Source organism: Homalodisca vitripennis, unplaced genomic scaffold (assembly GCF_021130785.1).
Source record: "Homalodisca vitripennis isolate AUS2020 unplaced genomic scaffold, UT_GWSS_2.1 ScUCBcl_5673;HRSCAF=12514, whole genome shotgun sequence".
Taxonomy (NCBI): domain Eukaryota; kingdom Metazoa; phylum Arthropoda; class Insecta; order Hemiptera; family Cicadellidae; genus Homalodisca; species Homalodisca vitripennis.
In genome coordinates this window covers 20,376-35,779 of record NW_025781792.1, presented here as the reverse complement: position 1 = coordinate 35,779, position 15,404 = coordinate 20,376, and the positions used below count along the sequence as shown (strand labels likewise).

General features: G+C 29.0%; 1 pseudogene; it reads right to left on the bottom strand.

The window, feature by feature from the left end:
* LOC124373484 overlaps positions 1 to 15,404 on the bottom strand; it is a 43,529-nt pseudogene that overhangs the window by 15,685 nt on the left and 12,440 nt on the right.

Below are 15,404 nucleotides of genomic sequence, written 5' to 3'. Positions count from 1 at the left end.
CACAACATTTTCTTCTGTTTTTTAATAATATGTAAGATTTGAATAAAATTGATCTCCACAGTCAAATTCATAATTTAATTCCAATAGTTTTGTATTTTCAATTAATTCCGTTATTAATTTAATTTGTTTCCTGAATCATTTTATTCAATTAATTTCAAATATTATTCTGAACTTTCAGATATGCTTCAAATCAGTTTCAACCAAATTTCAGTAAGTAATTTTTATAAAGTTATCTCTATTATAAATTATTAATATTAATAAAAGTCCCTGAAAATAAACAATCATACTAGTTTTACATATAACACATGAATTTACTAAATCTAAATGAAAATACTGCGCTTCTTGTACTTACTCAAAATCAAGAGGGAACTTCTTTAAAACCTACTACACACACTGGACACAGGAACAGCAAGAAAAACCAGGTGAAAAGGTCAGTTTTTTTATACTTCAGTTTCCCTTGTCTACTCTCCCACAGAGTGCCATACACATGGCCCGTGGCAAGAAACCACATTTTCTATTGCTTACAGATAGAATCAATAAGTTCTTTATGAGCAGTTTTATCCGACAATTTCCTATCTCTCTACAAACATCTCCAGCCACAATTCCCATATACAGTCACACACCGATTACGGTTTTTTTACTATGACTACAAATTATATTTAATACATTTTTATTTTAAACTTATGTACAATTTGTACATTTATGCAAATTTCATTAATATACAATACATCAGATTCAATCAATATGGACTGACCAACAACTTCAGCAACAGTGACTCGGTATCGGAAGGTGGGCTCATGGATAGCTCCCTCCACCTGCACCAACTCATACTTGGGCGTTGTACCTCGCCGACTCAGCAGCTCTTGCAGCACTGATACTGGTGTCTTGGATGGCAACGCTTGCATCTCCTGAACAGAGAAATTAATTCATGTTTAGACAATACAGGAATAAGTGGGCACTACAGATATAAGTGGGCACTAACAAGTGCTCTTATTCAGGTAGAGTTTGAACTTACCCCATGTCTAACTCAAATTCTTAGTACGATGCCTTACTCCATGCCGAGACTGGTTCTTTTTATTTGAACTTTGAAAAAGATATTCATAATTCATCTATTACACACATGGTTCTGACATATTCTCAGATTTCAAAGGGAACTAGCTAAAAAGATCATAATTTCATTTCGTAAACATAAATTACTTCCTGGATATATTTATTTCTAAAATATAATTTCACTTTATAACACTGTAATAAAACTAACTTTCTGAACAAATGTTGTTACTTTCTAGACTCCCCTTGTGCATACATCGATAAGAAAAATAAATTGACTAAATAGTTTGGCAACAACACTAAATTAAACTTATATTGGTAAAAAATGTTCCAAAAACCACAAACCAGGATCTACTATTGCTATATGGGGAAGGAGGGGTATTCATTACTCACTTACCCACTGCATTTTCAGTGTTATGCTGCTGTTAAATTTACAATGTCATTACTCCTACGAAATTATAAAACACTAATTAGAAAAACTGTAAAATATAAATTTAAGTGATTATTTTTATATCAATGATACATATATATATATATATATATATATATATATATATATATATATATATATATAAGTAGATAGTAATATGGGGTTCCTGGCGCACTTTCGGAGCCGACCGAAAAGCAATGTAAAATACTGTTCAATGTACCATAAAGGAAGCTGAGAAATAACACAGCAAATCTCAATGAAAAATTAACCGAATCTACAGTCGTTCGTCTCCAAAAGCGATCGGTACATTACTATCTACTCTGTGGAATGAAAAATTAACCGAATCTGAGCTTCTACTTTCTTAAGCTGTGCTTTGTAAAATGTTGTCAAATCTGCTACGAATAAAGGATTTATCTTAATAAAATTTAATCAATTTAAAACATTTTTACTAAAAACATACTGTACTTTAATAAAAAACTTTTCTACTAAATAAACAACATGAACTCACCAAGCTCTCTTCAGTTTCTAGCATTTCAAAAACTTACAAAGAAAGACAATTTTAACGAGTTCAACGAATTACCAAAACATTTTAAAGAACAGTTGATACTTTCCTTAAATGATACAGAATTCAAAGAACTTGTAAAGTCTTTTGCAGAAAAAACGTCTAATGGAGTGTTTTACTATCGGCAAAAAACTAAAAAAGTAAGGGATTACATATTTAATATAATTACGAAAGATATTGAAAAGAAAGTAAAAAATAAACAAACAGAGAGTTTTCATCATTTTTTTATGACATTTTTCCCATATTATACGTTCTTTCAAGATAATCAAGACTTAATTGATGAATTTCTTAGGAATTTTTGTGAGTATCAAGATTTATCAACACAATTCATTAAAGAGCATTATAGAATTTTTCTTATAGAATATAGCCACATTTTGTGTGAAACAAAAGGTATTACTGTAGATAATATTCCATGTGATTCCTATGAAGAAAGACACCAACTATGGTTATCAAAACAGTACTATGACGTGGGGAGGGACTGCAAGTTTTAGAGTTAAGACTTTATTCTACAAAGTTAATTGTTATAATTTCTTTATCTTTAATAGTCTTCTTTCCAGTAACAATCAAGTGTAATTTTTCATTTTTGTTTAATTCTTTAATCTTTTTTTCATCCAAAACAGTCAAAAATCTGTTCGGCAAGTGTACTTTACAATCTTCCAACTCGGCAATTATTGTAAACCCGAATTTATCTTTCATTTTCTCCAAATTCAAGATTCTATGTTTCTTCCTTTCTTCCAATTCATTTAACTTCTTATACTCTTTAAACTTACATTCTCCAATATCATTTAACTCTTTCAAGAACTCCATTTAAATAGAAAAAATTTAAAGACGGAAAAAATGAAATTTGCTAACAATCACTCGAGAAGTCGGGGAGAATGTGAGTAAAACCGCATTCTTTTCACGAGGTTCTTCGTTTAATTTCTCCAAATGTACTATAAAATCATCAAAGATTTCAGGCTTAAAATCGTAGACAAATTCAACATCCAGATAATGAAAAAATACAGGTAATATCTTTTCATAATAAACGTGTGTATCGATACCTACAAACCTAATGTATTCTTTGAAAAGGAAAATAATTTTGTCAATGGTTCCAAGAGATAAGTAAAAATTTTTATTCTGTTTTCTAAATTCTGTAACAAATTTTGTTTGCTTCTTGTCTCCATATTGCAATTTCATAAGCAGATTATTCAAATGTGTTAGTTTATTTCGAAATTTCTTAGGTTTAGGTCTTTCGTACAAAATTAAATTACAATCTCTACAAACTAAATATTTTTTATCAATAATTTCTCCTCTATTATAACACTTGTAACAGTTGGCATTATACTCTTCCATTTAAACAAAAAGATTTTTTATAAATGGAGATTATGGAACTAAGTCTGCCGAGATATAAATTTTTCAGCGCAAATGTTTGTGTTTACATTTCTACAACAGAGATAAATAGAAATAATTTCATTCTATTGTACAACTATTTAGGATATTATGTGTACGATTATAAAGATTATTACGGGAGAAATCGGGATTTTTCAGTGGCGAAAGAGTATATTTTGAAATATTAGAAGGAATGAAAGAGAATAATATGAACATCATTAACTACTGAATTTCTCTAATATCGTTCTTAATCACATCATAGGCTAAAAATTTCTCAGAAACCACAACAACATAACAAATCGCGTTTGTAACAGCTTTTTGAAAATCCATATTGATAATTATATCGTTCTTTGAACCAGAAATATTTGTCATACTCTTTGTTGTATCAATGACATAAATAGGTCTATTCGCTAAAAATTCTTTAGGATTGTAATACATTTCCTTATTATTACAGTAAACTTTCTTAAAATCTTGATACATCTGATACATGATTCTGAAAAGACCTCCGGAAATGTTTAAATTTTGTAATTCATCTGGATAATAAGAACCGTTCAATTTTACTCTGATATTTTTTACATCCAAACTATCAAACTTTGAAGGATTTTTTTCTTGATTATTCTGTCTATCTGTTTGAAAACCGATGATAACGAACTTGGGATTGAAGATATTTCTATAAATATTTGTGATATCGAACGAATAAGTTGTTCCGGAAATACCTTTTTGTTCAATACCAATTGTTGCCAATCTAGAAAATTAAACATAATGTTTTGACTTTTTGTAATTTCATCAATCAACCTAATTTTACTCGTGGTTTTATAATCAATCATTGGAACTCTAATAAAAAAATCTGTAATTGTTATTTTTCCATCAACAGGCATAACATTTCCAGTTGCAGTCTTCAGAATCACATCATCGTCTTCTGCTCTTATAAAACTTAGATAAAATCCTCCTTTATAGATCGGAATAGTAACATTTTCAAAAAATCCTAATCCAAAATGAGATAAATTTCCAGCTGCTTCAAAAACACCAAATTTAAAAATCTGATTCAAAGCCATTAGAAGTTTGAGAAATAACATCACTTTTTGAATACGAAATAGTTCCTTTAATTGTGCTTAATTGGCCACAGTTTTCGACTTCTTCTATCAATTTATTGTGTTTTCTTACTTCAATCTTAGAAAATAAAAACGGTATAAAATTATCGATTAATCTAACATTATCAGTTCCAAGATATGCTTGACCATCTTGTTTTGTTAAAGTTCCAGAAATATAAAACTGGAAGTTAGACGAGCAAAAGTTATCTCCAAAATCAATATTAAACTCAGTTCTTTTATTCGGTTCATTCAAATGTTGTTTACTAATTGGATAGAAATTTTTAAACTCCGCCCTTTCAATATCACTAGCATATTTTCTGTAGTCCGCCATTTAATAAGAGAAAATTTAGAAATTTTAAACATCGTGTATCATTTTTTCATCGATCTAATGTACGTTTTTTATAAGAAAAGATATAAATTTTAGTAAAATAATTAAAAAGATTAGAGTCATTTTTAATGATCTACTTCGTCATATTCAGGATTCTCTTCCTTAAATTTTGCGATCTCGGTCACATATTTCAATAAAATCTGCACAGGATAGTAACCGCTATCTATAATATTGTTCCAATCAACTGTATCTTTATTTTCATCCAAAAACTTTATACTCAAGTGTTGATAGAGACAAAGAACAGACATATGATCTTTTAATTGATAATGTATATTTTCTTGAATGAACTCTGATGATAAAGTTTGATATTTAGCAATGTTATACCAATTCAATTTGTTTACGTATAATCTCATCATATCTTCGGATAATTCATATTTTTGAGAAATGTCATCCCAATGTTCTTTTTTCAAATCTCTTTCGTGTTGCATGATAAAAAGATCGAAAGCACTGTAATGTCCCGCCATCTCTATTTATTAGGAAAAAATTTCAAAATCAAGTTTTTATAAATTGGCTCTTTTTTGCGTTACATTCAGCACATTTTCCAGAAATTCTCTTAACTCCATTGATGTTTGCATAGTATTTTATATCATTTGTTGCAGTTTTTTCTTTACATCTCACACAATATATGAGCGCCATTTATATAAGGAAAATTAGTCATCATAGCCGCCTAATCCATTAAATCTGTTATCAATGTTTTCAAAAGATTTATTAACATCTTCTTTAAATTTATTAAAGTTTTCTTCTAGTTTATTTACTTTATCGAGATATAAATCGTTGTATTCAACGAGTTTATGATCAATATTCTCAAAAGTTTTTGTGGCATCTAAACTAAACTTATCAAAAGACTGCTTATTTTTTATAACTTTTTCATTAATTTCGCCAAAGTTATCTTCTAGTTTAATTAATTTATCATGAAGTAAAGATTGATTAGTAACTACTCTTTTAAAAACTTCACCATTTTTTCTATCGGTTTCATTAAAACCCTCTTGAAATTTAGCGAAATGTTCCAAAAAGTTTGTTATTTTTCCATAAAGATCGCCTTTATATAGATTGAAATTTTCCTCAAAATTTGTAAATTTTTCATCACAATTTTCTATAGATCTTTTACTTCTCGCTTCAAGTTTTTCATAGACTTCTGTTGTAAAATCTTTAACATGCTGTTTATGATTCTCATAATTTTGTTTTAGTTCATTAAACATTTTAATAGGATCTTCTAATTGAATCATTACAACAACATCAAATGGATTAATTCCTTTACTAACACCGCTAATTCTTTTTCCTTTAAAATCTAAGGCATTTTTAACATTCGGATCATGTAAATCAACAATATCGATGTTTTCTGATAATTTTAGAGGTTTTAAAATTTGTTCTTTAACAACAACATCATGTTTGTCAATACCAGGTCGAACACCGACAATTCTTTTTTTATTAGCCAAACTAACATAATTCTTTTCAACTTTGATCGCTTCAGTAATTTTATCAGCTTTTTCGATATGAGACATTAAATTGGTAAATAATTTTTTTACACCATCATCAACTTCTTTTTCCAATGTTTTTATTTTATCAGCAACTTCATTTGAACTCATGAAATTTGCAAGTTTGTTATCATATTCTGCTTTAAAATCTTCAATCTCGACAGCAAACATATCTGAATCTGGAAGGTTTTGTAATACATTTTCTAACTTGTTATCAAACTCATTTCTCAAACTATCAAAATTCAAACTATTATCTACATTTTGAATAATTTGTGTTCCAAATACGTCAAAAATATTTTGTGAATCCATATTTATTAAGCAATAATTTGTTAACAACTTCTTTAAAATCTTTACCAGTACTCAGTTCATTCAAAACAAAAATACACAAATGTCCACAAATTGGGGGATCGTTATAGTCTTGAATCTGAGAGTCATTGTAGTAGACGCTTGATTTTTTCAAATATTTGATCAATTCTATCGGCGGTTTGTCCTCAATTCTTCCATACGAATCAAAATAACAGGCATTCTTATCATTCTTATAATAACAAACCCAATGCGTTCCACTTCCCATAATCGAGTCTAAATTCACAATTCCACATTCAAATTTCTTAACTTTTTCAGGTAATGTATCGCGCATAAAAATTCCTCTAAAATGTTTAATGTTTTTGCAGATTTCTTCCAATTCTCCGAATGTTAAGGGTTCAAATTTTTTTTCCGATGTTTGATTTCACGTAATTCAAAGTTTTTTCATCTAATCCAGATCCTGTAACATCTTCCAACTCTTTATCTAACCAATTTAAAATGTTTCGAACAATAGGAATCACATCCTTTTTAACGATTGGAGCAGCTTTACGAACATAAGGAACAACATTTTTAACAACTGGAATATTTTCTCCAAAATCTAATAAATCTTTCAAAAGTCCACCATTTTTGAGTTCTTTCAACTGATTATAAGAAAATTCTATTCTGGTTCCTTTATTGTTTTTCTTATGTTTTTCGAGTTTATTGTATTGTCTATTTGTTAAAAATATCTTATCTTCGCCATTTTTTAGTTGATCTATTTTAAATTGAATACTAACGGGTATTTTCTTCTTAAAAGCGGATTTTATTTTTTCTTTCTGATTTTTGCTGAAATTTACATTCACCTCCATTTATATAGTTAAAATTTCAAGTTCTCTTCGATTCCCATTCCTAGTTTTCTCTTCAAAAACATTGCTCCAGCTGTTGGAAGCGCAACAAATCTTTCACCTAAACTAGCATCTTTTGATAAAAATCTATCCATTGCCTTATCTTGCAAAACTTTATCTGCGATATGTCTGGAATTTGTGTCTCTATGTTTTGCATAAAAAATATCGTGTTCCATAGCAGCTTGATCTAATTTATTTATACCAGGATCTCCTCTTTTTAGTCTTTTTTCGAGTTTTGTGCCAGGCCCCAGATACTGATAAGTTGGTACGTGTAATTCAAAAGGTAAATTGTTGATAAAATCATTCAAAAGTCCACTACCCTCAATCATAGATGAACTTATTGCCGGCAAAACTCGTTTTAAAATATTTAATTCCATCAGGTTTTTCAATCATTTCATCAAGTTTGTTCGAAATAAAATCTTTAATCGCTTTCTTTTCGTTCAAAAAATTGTTGTTTCCAGCCTTTTCTTGAGCATAAATATAATTTATAATTCCATCGAGTTTTGTCAAATCGTCGATATATCTGTATTCAATCTTATTATCACTGTATTTTCTTACACCTGATCCTTCGATTCTTTTTTCCCAAATTGGTTTAATCAAATTGAGATATTTTTTACCTTTACTTGACTTTGGTTTCTTAGTTGATGGATCATTATTTTTGTAAATTGAGTCAGATTCCCATAAAATTTCTGTATACTTTTTCAAATCTTCTTCAGAATATAAATTATCTTTTGGAACATCAGTGCCTGTTAATAATCTCCATAAACCTTGAGTTCCTTTATATGTTTTATCTTTAATAATGATATCATTATGCTCAAAATTCACGGGCAAATTTCCAATCATAAAACTTTTCTTTTTTCTGTCCCAATACAAACCAAATTTATCATCCTTTGCTCTAGGAAGAAATTTTTTACCAATTTCACCAATTATTATATCCGTTGTTCCAGGACTTATTGGTTCAACTATGGTAGAGTCTTCAATGATTCGAGGTCTAAATGGTGTTGAAGATGGTAATTTTGGCAATTCAAACTCAGATTCTGGTATCGAAATATCAGCAAATTGTCGTACAACTTAAACCAAATTCATCAAATTTTGATTATCACTTAAAACATTTTCAATTTTGCCCTCAACGTTTTTTATTGCAAAAGTTACAGGTTGATTAATTTTTTGAATAAATTCTTGTTCTTTTTCATCAATTCGAATCTGTTCTTTAAATTCTTTGATTAATTTCTTTTCTATTTGATCAAGTTTTTTTGCTTCTTCTGAAGTTACGTTCGCCATTTATTTAGGAAAATTTTGAAACGTAAACGTGGAACGTGGAAACGTGAACACGAAACGTGAACACGGAACGTAAAACGTGAACGTGGAACGTGAAACACGACCGTGAACCGTAAAACGTGAACGTGAAACGTAAAACGTGAACGTGAAACGTAAAACGTGAACGTGAAACGTAAAATGTGAACACGAACCGTGAAACATGAACGTGACCGTGGAACGTGAACGTGGAACGTAAAACGTGAACGTGGAACGTAAAAACGAGAACACGAAACGTAAACGTGAACGTAAAAACATGAAAACAACTAGATTATCACACGTTTATATTGGAAAATTTATTCAAATATTTACCACTTCTGGCTTCAAAGTTAGATTAATAGTTAAAAATCCGTAGTCTTCCTTCCAAATTTTATCACATAACTCAATAAAGTGGTTAAAACTCATATCAGATCCCACATAATTGTTATAAATCTTTCTCGAATAGTGATCATCTTGCTTAAAAATACACAACATATTCAGGTTATTTCTTATAACTTGTTTATCAACCTTTGAAAAGCATTGGGAAAGATAGATACAAGATATGTTTTTGTGACGAGACATTACGAAATATTCCTTAATAACGTCCTGATTTTCCAAAATACAATCATCAAAAACGATTAAAGAATTTGGTTTACATTCGCTTAAGTGAACTATGTCCTCGGAAGCATTATAAAAATGTGATATTTTTTTGTTTAAGTTTTTCTCAATATTTTCAAATCTTTCTTGTAATTTTTTGTATGCGTCTTGTTCTAAAGATTTACTAAAAACATACAAATTGGAATAAGGAATCAACCTATTGTAGATAAAATTCAATAATAAAGTTGTTTTTCCACATCCACTTGAACCAACAATTAACAATCTGATTGGTTGATCTTTCTTACTTTCTTCAAACGTTTGAAGTTTTATCTGATCTTTTTGCTTTAAAAATTTCTTTCTCCATTTAAATAGAAGATTTTCATCTTGAAGCAACGCTTGCGAAAATGAAGCTGTTCAAGTTGACTTCAGAAAGCTCTCAATTATTTTTAAACTTGGAACATCCTATACACTTAGAGGAAGAATCAAATTATTTCATCGGTTTAAGCGGTTTTTATTCTGACAATTTTGTAATAAATATTAGTGAAAGTTCTCCTTATTGTATAGGATTTAGTGAGAAGAACATAACAAAATATTATGGTTTAAACAAAGGATATTATACTTTCGATCAAATTAAAAATTCCCTTAAAAATTATCTGAAAACATTCAAACAATCAGATAAATCTTTAAACTTTGACGAAAACAAGTTTGAAATGCAAAAAAATTATCTCTCTAATAAAATTCAAATAAAATCACCAGTAAGAATAATGTTTTCAGCAATTATTGTAGATTTATTAGGGTTTGTTCAAGAAACTATTGAGCCAAATCAGGTATATTTAGGAAATAAAACGCCAAAATTTAGACTGTTCGATGTAATTGAAGTACATTGTAATCTCGTTGAACCTAGTTTTGAAAATCATACCGAACATTTACACAAAGAATCGGAAATTTTGTACACTTTTTTCCCAAATGTTGCTTATGGATCAAAAATCAGTGAAAAAACCAAATGAAATCGATTATATTCCAATTAGAAAAAATATTAAAAGAATTCAAAAAATCGTTCTAACTATACAAGACTCTGAGGGAAATTTATTAAATAATGAGAGTAAAACAACAATTTATTTAAGATTGTCGAAAGAATGATGAATCAAGGGGGGAACGAATCGTTCTTACCTTCAAATTTTCAAGAAAACAACTTTTGAATGTATAAATTACAAGAGTCTATGCCATAGACCCTTTCAAAATCTTCATCCTGACACTGTTTTTATCAATGAATCTGGGCTTTATTCTCAAAATAAAAATTACTAGTTAAATTTTTTTTTCTATCTAAATGGAGACAGTTGTAGATCTAATAAATAATCAACTTAGATTTGAAAACAAACATATCTTTACAATTGTCGATGATAATAATGAATTTTGGTTTAAAGCAAAAGATATTGCAGAAATATTGGAATTTAAAAATACGATGAAAGCGATTAGAGATCACGTTAAAGAAAAATATAAAAAAAGCTTCGATAACATAGATTCAGAAGGGGGGAACGAATCGTTCTTACCTTCAAACTTTCAAAAAAACACTATTTTTATTAATGAACCGGGCATATATTCTTTAATACTGAAATCTAAAATGAAGATTGCAGAAACGTTTCAAAATTGGGTTTTAGAAGAAGTTTTACCGAGTATTAGAAAATATGGCGAGTACAAACTTGAAAACGAAAATAAGCAGTTAAAAGATGAAATAAAACAGTTACAAATTAAAGATGAAATGAAATCATTGAAAATAGAGAATCAAGAATTGCGAATGGAATTAATGAAGAGAGATATGGTATGTAAAGATTTTGATAAGAAAAAACACCATGTTTTTGTGTTAATTAAGAAGAATCACATGTGGGAATGGCCTTATTACGTTATCAGAGCTCAGAAACGAGAAATACCAAACCGATTAAAACATCTAAAAATAAATTATCCTGAATTAGAGATTTTGTTCATTGATGACGAACCAAATTCTATCAATCTGTATAACCAAATGAAAGAATCTTTGAATATTTTATACAACGGAAATCATTTTACTACAAATATGGCAGAATCTCGACTGATTTATAGAATATCTAAATTACACGATGAAAATGTTTCTAAATTTTACTAAAAACTCTCGATTTATTATATTTTGTTTGTAAATGTTTAGCATAACTAGGTAACCATCGTAGAATTTTTTTTTTCATATTCACAAGGCATTTCGTTTTTATAACTTTCGCTGAAAATTTTTTTAGCACAATCTTTGCAAAAAGCATCTTTTCTATCTTTACTATACTGCCAGTTATTAAATTCAGAAATATTTTTAATTTCTTTACAAAAGTAACAATTTTTTTCTTCTAAAGTTAATTTGTCCATTTTAACGTATAATTCCTTACAATAACAGTCTTTTCTATTCTCTTCTTGACACTTTGTACATTTCTTTTGAGACTCCATTTATATAGAAAAAATTATTACACGATGAAAATGTTAAACTCTTGAATTATGATATTTTGTTTGTAAATGTTTTTGATAATTATTTAACCATTTTATAGTTCTTCCACATTCACATTGAGTATCTTCATAATATAATCTATGGTGATTCTTCTTTACACAATCTTTACAATATGAGTCTTTCTTATCTCTACTATAGTGATCACTATTAAACTCTGAAATTTTTTTAGTTTCTTTACATTTAAGACATTCTTTATCTTCCAAAGTTAATTTTTCTATTTTATCATATAATTCTTTATGATATTCCCTTTCACAATCTTTGCAATTATAATGCATTCCATCTTTCCTATTTTTATCTTTATAAAATTCATTTAAATCTTTAAATTCTTTGCACTTTGTACATTTCTTTTGATGCGCCATTTATATATAGAAAATTTATATTACAGTTTTGACTTCTTCAATTCATATTCATAAAACTTTCCGGTTATTTCTTCATTATTTAAATCTTTTATACTATAAGTTACAGGATCTGTGTTATTAATTTGATAAATCACAAAGATTTCTCTTGACCAATTGTTCTTATATTTGTTCGAAAATGTTTGTTTTTTACTAACAATTCTTACATGATCATTGACTTTAAATTTAGTTTTCGTGTGAATTTCAGGTGGAACATACTTGAAAACGGTCTCTAATAACTCCTTTTCAGCATCCTTATCTACGTCTTTCGGTTTCATTTTGATTGTGCTATGAACAGTATCGTTATATTTCTTTACTATTTCTTGAAGAATATCGATCCATTTAAAGTTTTTATTAATCTCAAAAAGAACCTTCATTCTTTCATTTTGAGTTCTGTTATATCTCTCTACAATACTTGATTTCTCTTCGTTTTCAGTATGATAAATCTTAATGTTGTATTTCCTCAAAACATCGTTAAATTCTTTATTTTTAAACTCTAAACCCTTATCTGTATGAAGTAGGTTAGGAGGTTTGTGATTGATCCTTATGGCATCTTTTACTATATCTTCGAAGGCTTTTGAAACATCTTTACCGTTTTTTCTTTTGATAGCTCTTGACCAAGCATATTTTGAGAAAGTATCAAAAACATTTAACATATACTTGAATCCATCATTTTGATCCGAATAGTTAGACATTATAACTAAATCTGCTGCCCATAAATCGTCAATTCCTAATGTTATAATTTTTCTCTTTTTAAACTTTCTTCGTACTGGTGCATGAATTTCTCGAGCTTCAATCTCTATCTCATCTTTAGTCTTCAATTCTTGCTTAACAGGTTTTGGATTTGGATTCTTTATAAACTTACTCTTGTTTGTCTTACATTTTGAACATTTTGCAGCAATTCTATACAATCCATTTTGAGTTTGAACGATTTTTTGAATCTATATTTTTCGTTTTCTTTTTACACTTGTGACAGTGAATTAAATCATCTTCCATTTACATATCAAAGTTTCCAAGTTTATTTAATTCGTCTAATATATCAGATTTTGCTTCATTTTTATAGCCATACGGTACTGTATCGATCTTATTTTCTAGGACAATTCTCTTATCATCTTTAGCGTTCAGTGCCAGCTTGTTTATGGTAACAGTGTACAACTCATGTTTATAACTTTTGATGACTGTCATCTCCCTAAATTCTTCTTTATCTTCGAACAAACATCTCTTCAAGTTTTCGATATTTATTGTTTTATTTACAACGCTTCTCTTAATTCCTTTACACCTAACTGGGTTTTTATCTAGATATTTGTACGAGTACATCTTAGACCTTAAACCACAAAATTCTTCTAAAACTTCGCTATTTAACTCATCTTTGAATTTCCCTATTACCTTCTTATTTTTAGTAGTGAAACATTCATGATCTTTTGGATAATCACTTGTATCAAAGTCATCTATATTTTCTTTAATAATTTTAAAAGGATCTCGTTTCAATTCTAGAAAATAACTGTCTGTATCCATGTAACACAGATTCAAATCTGGATCAAACTTCTTTAATTTGTTGTAATAAAACTCGTACATTAGCAATTTTGAGAGGTCGAGAACTGAAAATCCTATGTAAATCGGTTTGTTAAATTTAACCTTTTGTTTGTACATGTGACTCGCTATACAGTTGTCGTCAAAGATGTTAAAGCATTTGAAATTTGTTTTCTTAGCTTGTTTCATTGAAAATTCTTCATTTCCAAGCTTAATATCACATCTGTTTCTCACATTTTCCATAGATTTTCCAAAAACTGAGTTGTTCATCAGCTTATAAAAGTCCTTTTCAAAGTCGCTTGTAGCTTTGGTTCTCATGTTTGTGTTAAAATCAATGTATTCTTTCATAAAAGGCTTCTGATCGAATGCAATAACTCTATTCACATGTTTCAAAATCATACCTTGTTCCAAATAGAACTTCAAATTTCTCGAATGAACAACGTATTCAGTTTTATCCAGTAGAGTTGTGCAAAGTTTGTTTTTATAATGTTCGGGAGCAAGAGGTAAATCCTTGTGATGTTCGTGTAAATTTGTTGGATATCCAAGATCGACTTCGAGAATATAGCCATAATCTTCGTCGCCAGTGAGTTCTAAAATTGTTTCTTGCCACTCTTCTTTTGTATACGTTTTAGGATCCATCCACTTGATATCACTAAACGGCAGTTTTTGCATAAGACCATACCCATAAAGGTTGTTTGCATCGAGATAGAGTAAATAGTTTTCGGGCTTTGTCTTATCAAAATCTTTTAAATATTTGTTATTTGCTTTCACATATCGTTTAATACATTGAGAAATGCCTCCGCGAATACCTTTTTCGATCATCAAATACATATTATAATCACTAATTAATTGTAATTCTATCTTCGTTAATTTTAACATTGCGTCCCATGCGAGACTGGGAGCTGTTAGATAGTGTGCTGGATCAAGCTTATAGCAATTCAAACAAATATTCCTAAAATTTTCAAAGATATCAGCGAGCAATAGAACATCTTGAATGTTATAGAGATCAGAGTAATTTCCTAGATTTTTCTCTTTTAATTTGTTCCAAACATTTAAGTAGTGTTGAAAATCTTTCTCAGATATGCTCTCATCTGTCAAAAGTGAATAGAAATCTTGAATTCTCAATTCTTCTGTGTAATCAAGTTTTTCAATACTGTCGATAAATTCATAGGGAAATATTCCTTTTCCAGATAGAATTTTAAAAATCTCGTCGTCGTCATTTGGCTGTCTTTCTATTATCTCATTCAGTCCATCTTGTATAAAATGATTTGTATGTTTGAAGTCTTCTCTCTTTAGATTTTTAGCTAACTTTTCTATAGACGAGGCCATGAATCTGAACGTGTCTACAAACGAAAACTTGATGAATTTTCTTGGCTTATCACCTTCGAATTCATAGCCATATCCAGAATTTACAGAATAATTTATATATTTTTCATCGGTGTTTGCAATCAAATCAACATTTCCATATTGTTTAGCCAATTCTTTTATGTACAAATGAGTATCGTAATTTGACATATTGT